Genomic DNA, 8,082 nt, shown 5'->3' with positions numbered 1-8,082 from the left:
GTATATTCTCATAATATTGGAAATAATATTAAATCATCTATTTAATATTATAAACAGTGAGCGGTATCTAACAACACATCATTGCTACCCAAGTGACGAGAATGTCATGTGATTTGACATAACCTTTTTGTGATAATGATTATGTGTACAATTGCCCTTTTGCCCTATGTCATACCCCAAAATTTGCCCACCACATTTTATACTCAAGCTCATTTGAATATCAAAAGCTCAAGACTCGACTGAACAACAACCCTCAAACTAGGTTTTTTTGTTTCTCTTCAAGAAAAATCGAGTTCTGACAATTCAAGTGGACCTCATAACCTCCCATATGCCTCAAAGGAGCCCAATATTTTTTTAATCTTGTTCCACAAGTTACCAATAGGGTCCATATCCAATGCCACAAATTATTGATTATTATTTGGTTTTATATGAATTTTTGATTCATTAAAAAAATCGATTTAATCAAAAATTTTAAAGAAAATGCATGAAGAAAATATGGACTAAACTGGGAAATTCTTTAAATGGGCCTATGTTTCTTTGATTCAAACATATTCTTAATATTGGCAAGGAATTCCAAAGCCCATTTACATGCCTTGTTGTCATTTATTTTATTGTTGGATTAATTTAATTTAGTTCAAATTTAATTAAAATAAAATACAACAAATCAAGTTAATGAAAATACATGGGCTAGGTTCAAGTTGTATTTGAGATCCAAAACAAGCAATAAGTCGTGTGAATCATAAATCTCTATGGAATCTTGGTTAAAATTGGCAAGCTTTCATGTGATTTGCAAATCAAATCTCTCTACCATAATCACAAGATTGATCTCACAAATACTGACCTAAAAGTACTTGCATAGATATTAACAGAAAAATCATAGAAAAGGAGGATTTTTGGGTGCCGCGAAAAAACTCTGACCGAACTCAGAAACCGTGCGCAAGGAGGAATAGAGATTGAAGTTTCAGATCGATTCAAGCCAAACAAATAATCTCATTCAATTCTCCAAAGCTTTCTGGGCGTGATACAATCCATATTGTTGACTGAAGCAAGCCAATTCGCGCATACTATTACCACGGTTTGCTACGGTTTACTGTATTTTCAATCATCACGATTCATGCATCATATATATGTTTTAAAGCTATAGTATTGGTCGTATGAGTACGTAGACCGTTTCTGGGCTGTTCTTTTCAAGGTTTGATGCAGATACCATGGAACACCATGGTTAGGGTTTCGGCCATATGATTTGGGGACGGAGGTTGGAGGCAAAATCGTCCAAAATCGATGATACCGTTGGATTCATTGGGCAATTTCCATTCGATCTATGCCGTTAATTTTTATTTACCATCTATTTTTGTTAAGCTTTGATTCGCAGGAGGCTATGGAGCCCAAACCGTGGCCGCATCTTCGCGAGGAAGAAGAACAAGAGCGCTGAGTTTTTTTTATAATTATTAACGTCGCTTGATTATCCATATAGACCGTGTTCCAATTCAATAACAGCAAACGAAGCTTGGTGCGATGGTTGAAGCAAGGGACCAGAGTAACGTGCATGAAGGCGTGGGTTCGAAACTGGCCTCGTGCGTTCTTTATTTTCTTTTACTTGTCTCTTTATCATCTAATTCAATGTTACGCTTGGATGTGAGACCAACATGAGCCCTCACCTCACAGCCGCTAGATCATATATGGACCAGATCCAACGAACGAAGGACTGCAAGTCCACCATGAACCCTCACAGGCTTGCCACACCTGATTATTACGCTAAGTTTTTTTAACTTTTTCTTATTTTTATTATTTTATCTTCTTTATTTATAATTAGTTTTTAATTTTTTATATAAAAAAAAAAGACTTTTTCTTCTTTTTTTTTTAAATCATAAATTCTCTTAAACTTTTTATTTTTGTTATTTTTATTTATCTAATTTATAAATATAATTTTAGGGTTAATTAGGTTTTAATTTTAATTAAATAATTTTAATTAATATTTAACCTTAAGAAAATAACTTAGATTTGATTAATTAATTTAAATAATTAGGTTAATTAATTAGATAAATAAATTAGGATTAATTAGGTTAAAAACCAATAACTAATTAATTCAATTTTATTTATTTATTCTATTAACCATGTTTAATTTTTGTCCGAATCAGGATTTTCGAGAATTTGCCCTACACTAAAAATATTCTTTTGTGTATTCTTTTCAGGGTTAGCAACAGGATTTCCCCCGATTACGCGCCACGTCAAAGAACGAAGCTAAGTTCTAATTCCTTCTTACTTAATATTTTTCGCCTATTATTTTGTTTTAATTAGGGTTCATTTTAAATGCCAATGAACTGTCTGTACACTCACGCCTTGTCGTTTCTTCTTTCAATTCTCAATGGTCAGAGTCAATGCTTCAGGAAAACCTTTGCCCACCAACCCTGGCAAGGCAAACGCCAAGCTAAGTACACTTTATTCATTTACTTTTAGCTACGAGTATTGGTAACCCTAAACCCTGATATTTCTTATCGTTTATTATTACTTATGTCAAACCCTATTAAGGGATCCGCTGGTTTCATTGTCCCCTTCCCCATATTGCTATTGTTATTGCTTTATGTTATACTGCGTGGTTAGTAAAATAGGGAGTGCAACCATGAACTGAACATAGATCACTAATAATTACAAGATAATGTATTTCGAATTGAACCACATGATTGTTGCACCCACGCACACTTTTGGGGTAATCTCTCTGTTGCCTTGTTGCCTGTTGCCTTTGTGTTTTTTGCAGAATAGCCTGTCCCTCGAATACGAGGATACCTCAGCCGTGTTGCCTCGATTAAGATCATGGTCCCTAATGATGCTGCCTTCGATACACATGATCTCGACCCTCGGAAGTTGCCTTTGAAAAGGCTGAGGTATCTTCTGGTTGCCTACAAAGAGGCTATTCTGATCCTTCCCTTTAGACTACCTGCCTCTCTATGGCATGGGACAGTTTTAAGGCGAACGATAACTCGATGACCCGTTAACATCCAAACGAAAGGCTTTCTGCCCTCTTATGGCACGAATAGACCCTTTCATCCCGAAAGGCTAAAAGAAACTTTGTTTTCGTCAAACTATAAGGTAATTGCTCCTAATTTCCTTGTTCTGGCTTATCTCTTTTCATCTTTTTCTCAAAACAAACACTCTCAAGGCTACGCTCATTTACGAGCTAAAGTCCCTGAGTTTCTTTTCTTCTTTTCTTTTCAAACGAGCAAAGCAATTAAGAGCCCATGGAAAACCATGGATGCAAAGGGTGCCTTACACCCTCCCTTTGCATAAATTACCCCCCGAACCCTATTTTCTCTAAAAGGTTTTTTCTGTTTCTTTTAGCCTTTCTAACTTGTTTGGATAAAATAAAAGTCGGTGGCGACTCTTGCTTAACCGCGACATTTTTGATTAAAAAGGTCAATTCACCGTATTACACCCTAGTATCTATATTGAACACAAGGCATAGAATGCGTCACCCTTGTATAGCTCAATATTTTATTCCTTGATCCCCGAGTATACTTGATAACAACAAATAAGCCATATATCTGATATCGACTAATTTGAGCACGACCGTGCATTTTACAGTCATACTCTATCACTCATGTCCCTCATATAGGAGGGGCCAATCACATTTATGTCACTTATGTCCCTCAGCATGCTTTATAAAGTACCCATCAACCATCTTTATTGATCATTTTGTTACAGACAATGTTTGATTGGCAATAAAGTACTCGACTCCACATCTAGGGTCCATAGTGGTTCCAGGTCGAAGGATGATATACACCACTATCACAATGAGAATAACTTATGACACTTACATAAGAAACTATGTAGTATTCTCATGGTGGGTCAACCCAGTATAAATATTACTCATAATATTTACACCGATGTGAAGTCTTAATATCTCATATCCATGACCGGTCAGTCTACTACCATAATAGTCTTTATGTGTTATTGTTGTTTTATTTGACAGTAAAGCTTGACCAAATATATTTTAAGAATAATGTCCTTATGTTTAATAAAGTCTCACGATTAAGTCACACTTAATAGGTCATTAATACACTAATTATTCTAAAGACTTTATTATGACATATACAAATAACATAATAAATACAATGTCTAATAAGTATTTATATTAACAAACAAACAATATATATATATATATATATATATATATATATATATATATATAAAATATATATCAAGGTCATGATACAAAAGTATATTAAGCCAATATTGATTGGCTATTAAGGCTTACTCTAACATTTTTAGCCCATAGAGATATTCATTCAATTTGATGAAGTAGCTTTCTCGAGATCCAAAATTATGTATCTCTGATATATTAAACCCTTTAGGGAGTTTCATACAAATGTCACTATCAATTGAGTCATACGAATAAGCTATTACAACATTCATCATGTTCAAATTAAGTCATTCATATGCTACATAGATGATTAAATATCAAAATTTGAATTGCATTCACTACAGGTGTTTATGTTTCATCAAATTTGTATCCAATTGGTTTCACACCTTGAGGTGTTCGAACTACAAAATCGAGTCACTTGTAAAGTGAGTTTAATTCTTATTCAATTAAATTGTTCATTTTTGCCAATTCTCATTTTGTCTAAAATCTTTGATAAACTTTGATTCATGGTCCTCATTATATTATTTATCACCTTTAGCTCTATATTGTATATAAAGATATTATTAATATTGACTTTATTTTCGTTCAGTCATATTCCATTCAATACATAGTTTATCGGGATCTCTTTATTTTCATAAATTTTGGGTAACTGGTTAGTTCTTCTAAAACTCAAAATAAATTATGTCAAGGTACTTGATCAGTCACGATTCTCACTATGTTTTTGTCACTTTCCTGATGATAATCCAGGTATTTTGCACTGCTTAATGTCATAGTTAGGGCTGGACAAGAACCGCTGAACCGGTCCAAACCGCCCGAAACCGAAAAAAAAAAGGAAATTGGGCGGGTTCAAACAGACCAACGGGTTAGGCGGGTTAAATTAACGGTTTAAGGGGGTTTTAGTGGGCGGGCCCGGGTAACATAAACTGAACCGCGGGTAACCAGACCCGCCCATAGAATGTAACGACTTGGGATTTCCACTAACTTAGTGGTAATACCCAGAGCCCTCATTTCATCACCCTCTCTCTCTCTCTCTCTCACTTAATCTCAGATCCGACGAAACCCTAGCAGAGTAAATCCTTTTAGTTCTCTTCTCCTCTCTCTCAACAACCACGATTTCTCTTCATCTCTCATCACTCACCACAACTATAAGTCACCCTTTCTGTTATTCTCACTGACCTTCACAAAAAACCATTGATCTACTTTGTTCTACCATTGTTCTTCTACTTGCAAAAGTTTCAGGTTTGTGGTTTTGATTCGGTTTTAAAGTTTTGTATGGTTAGGTTTTGCTCATTAGGGTTTCAGATATCTATTTTGTATTGTTCTTCTATATAGGAATTTGATTAAACCTTTGGGAGTTTTGATTTCTCACTTTGTTATCTATTTTAAATATCTATTTGTATTTTTCTTCTATGTAGGAATTTGATTAAACCTTAATTTAATTTATTCTCCTCTTCGTTTAACAGATTGTTGGTAACAAAGATTGTCCAAAAGGGTAACATTTTCGGCATGTCGGACCTCGTCAAAAGTATGTTTCCAAGTGCGTGAGTTTATCTGTTTAGGTTCCTTGTGTTTATTTAATTATGAAAGTGAAAAAATTGGATACTCATGTGTTCTTTTTGCTACTATGTTTCTGGATTGTTTGATTGTAATTTTTTGTTGTTCTTTTTGCTAGTCCATATATTTGTTTATGAAAATGACAATTTCGCTTTTTTTCTTAGTTCTTTGGACTTATTAATGTTTTTCTGGATTGTTTGATTAATGTACATGGCAGAACCCATGAAGATATGGCTGTAGGACACCATTCTTGAAATTGAAAATGATGTGTGAGTTTCTTTCTCTTTCATTTCATTATTTCATACTTTTTTATTATCTATTCTGTATTTTTAATTGATGAACACAACTTTGAAGGTAAGTACAAAGCAATGTTATTTAACTAGCTTTGAGACATTTATTTTTTGTTATCTATTCTGTATTTTTAATTGAAGAACATGTGCAAACATCATTATTATTGCTGGAGCATAAAGCATAACAGGTTATTGCTAGAGCATACACCATAACAGGATAAAATGTGTTAATTGTAGAACCAAGTCATTAAGAGCACCTTTCACTGAGTTATTTATGGCTGTCCAGAAGGGAAAAAAAGTCTAGTTCAGTATCTTTGAAATTATTAGCTTGTTTGTTGTTGTAATGCCAACTGTTGCTTGTAAATAATCTTGCTTTGATGCTTCTAATTCGTTATTGTTCTTTGCAGGTTAACAATGTTGTTGTTGTCGGTGACAACACACTCGTTTCTTGTTCTTCAGATACAACCCTTAAGGTTTGTTGGCTGTTATTTGTTCTGACAGTTCATACCATTCCACAACAGTACAAGCACTAATACAATTATTTACTCATTTTGATTTTTAATTGGGTTGCTGAATTTTTGTGCTAGACATGGAATGCTTTGTCCACTAAAACTTGTTAGGTGAAGAATGATAATTGCTCGGATGCTTTATAATGAGGGATCCAGTCAAGAGATGTTTAAGGTGAATTGTTGATATTTATTTGTTAAAACATATTATAATTGTTTGGTTCTCATAAATGCTATGCCTAATTAATATTCTTTTATAGGGTGTTTCAATGATTAGAATGACAAACTAAGATAATAATTAAGGAATGTTCATGTAAATTTTATTTCTTTTTGCAGGTTTCTATGTGACTCATGAAAGAAAGCACTCTGTTTATTTCTACTTGGACCAGAACGTGGTTTTTCTTTTCTAGTTTGGCTAGCCTTGCTTTGATGGGGACAAATAGTTGACAACAACTAGAATTGTCTTGTGATTATGTTGCTATATAACTTTTCATTTTGTATGTATTAAATCCACAACACAAACTCACTGCAAGACATTCTTGTTCTTGTATATATTTATAGATTTAAGTTTTCGGTAATTTGGATTTAAGTTTAGTAATTCGTAGCTCAAAATGTGTTATTGGGATCAACCAAAAATGACTCAATAACCCGATTAAACCGTTTGTATTAACCCGCAACCCGTCGTAACCCAACCCGTCCAAACCCATTAAAAAATGAGCAGAAATGGGCTTATAGGGTTCAACTGCGGGTTGGGATGGGTGAGGCTTTTGGGCCCGAAACCGCCCAACCCGGCCCGTTGTCCAGCCCTAGTCATAGTATAGTCTTTTTAAGTTTTTTAAGTATTTATGAGTGTGTTTGCAAGTTTTTTAAGTCTTTTTAAGTTTTCGAGTTTATTTTCCCATTTTATGCTTTGGTTTGGTTGTTTAATGATGCCTCAGATCTAGAAGATGGTTCACTCTATCCATTGCAAGAAGTGTCGGAAGTAAGGAACAAGATAAAAGAAGAAAATAGAGAATCAGTGGTGCAACACGGGCGCCCGTGTTGAGCAACACGACCCGTGTTGCTGGGAAGGCAAGGCAATAAACAAAAAGGTGAAATAGTGGAGCAACACGGGCACCCGTGTTACCCAACACGACCCGTGTTGCTGCTACTGAGTGCACAAATTGAATTAAGAGATCCAGAAGACCAACACGGGTACCCGTGTTTGCTTGTTACGCTGATTTTCATGTTTTTGTGTTTTTTACTCAAAAAGTGATCCAGAAGGGCGTTTTGGTACTTTCCGACTTAAAAATAAGGGTTTGCAATATATAGTGAAGGATTGAGAAGAGAAGAGGTATCTTTTACACAAGGAAGAAATTGAATCTGATTGAGAGCAAGTAACATATGAGATTGTTGAAGAACGGAGATCATTCATGAGCAAGAGCAATTGAAGATAAAAAATTCCTCAATTATCTGTAATGTTTAACTTTTATATCTTTGAATTTCTTTTGAATAATATGAGTAGCTAAACCCTCCAATGCTAGGGGGTGTCCCTGATTTGGTTTGTAATGACTTTGATACTTTGATTTGATCAATTCCATGTTCATGTTATTCA

General features: G+C 34.4%; 1 long non-coding RNA gene across 4 annotated transcripts; it reads left to right on the top strand.

The window, feature by feature from the left end:
- The first annotated feature begins 664 nt into the window (after nt 1-664).
- LOC131610308 (uncharacterized) lies at nt 665-7,471 on the top strand. Of its 4 annotated transcripts, none has more exons than XR_009286454.1 (6): nt 665-5,377; nt 5,602-5,675; nt 5,910-5,961; nt 6,390-6,455; nt 6,570-6,663; nt 6,825-7,470. It is a non-coding gene; the product is annotated as an uncharacterized LOC131610308 (long non-coding RNA). The 4 variants fall into 4 exon arrangements; XR_009286455.1 differs by having other exon boundaries at nt 665-4,563; nt 6,825-7,469; XR_009286456.1 differs by having other exon boundaries at nt 665-5,663; nt 6,825-7,471.
- The last annotated feature ends 611 nt before the right edge of the window (nt 7,472-8,082 follow it).

Source organism: Vicia villosa, linkage group LG6 (assembly GCF_029867415.1).
Source record: "Vicia villosa cultivar HV-30 ecotype Madison, WI linkage group LG6, Vvil1.0, whole genome shotgun sequence".
In the NCBI taxonomy this organism is placed as follows: Eukaryota; Viridiplantae; Streptophyta; class Magnoliopsida; order Fabales; family Fabaceae; genus Vicia; species Vicia villosa.
Note: the sequence above shows the minus strand (reverse complement) of the source record. Positions and strands in the feature narration are given on the sequence as shown.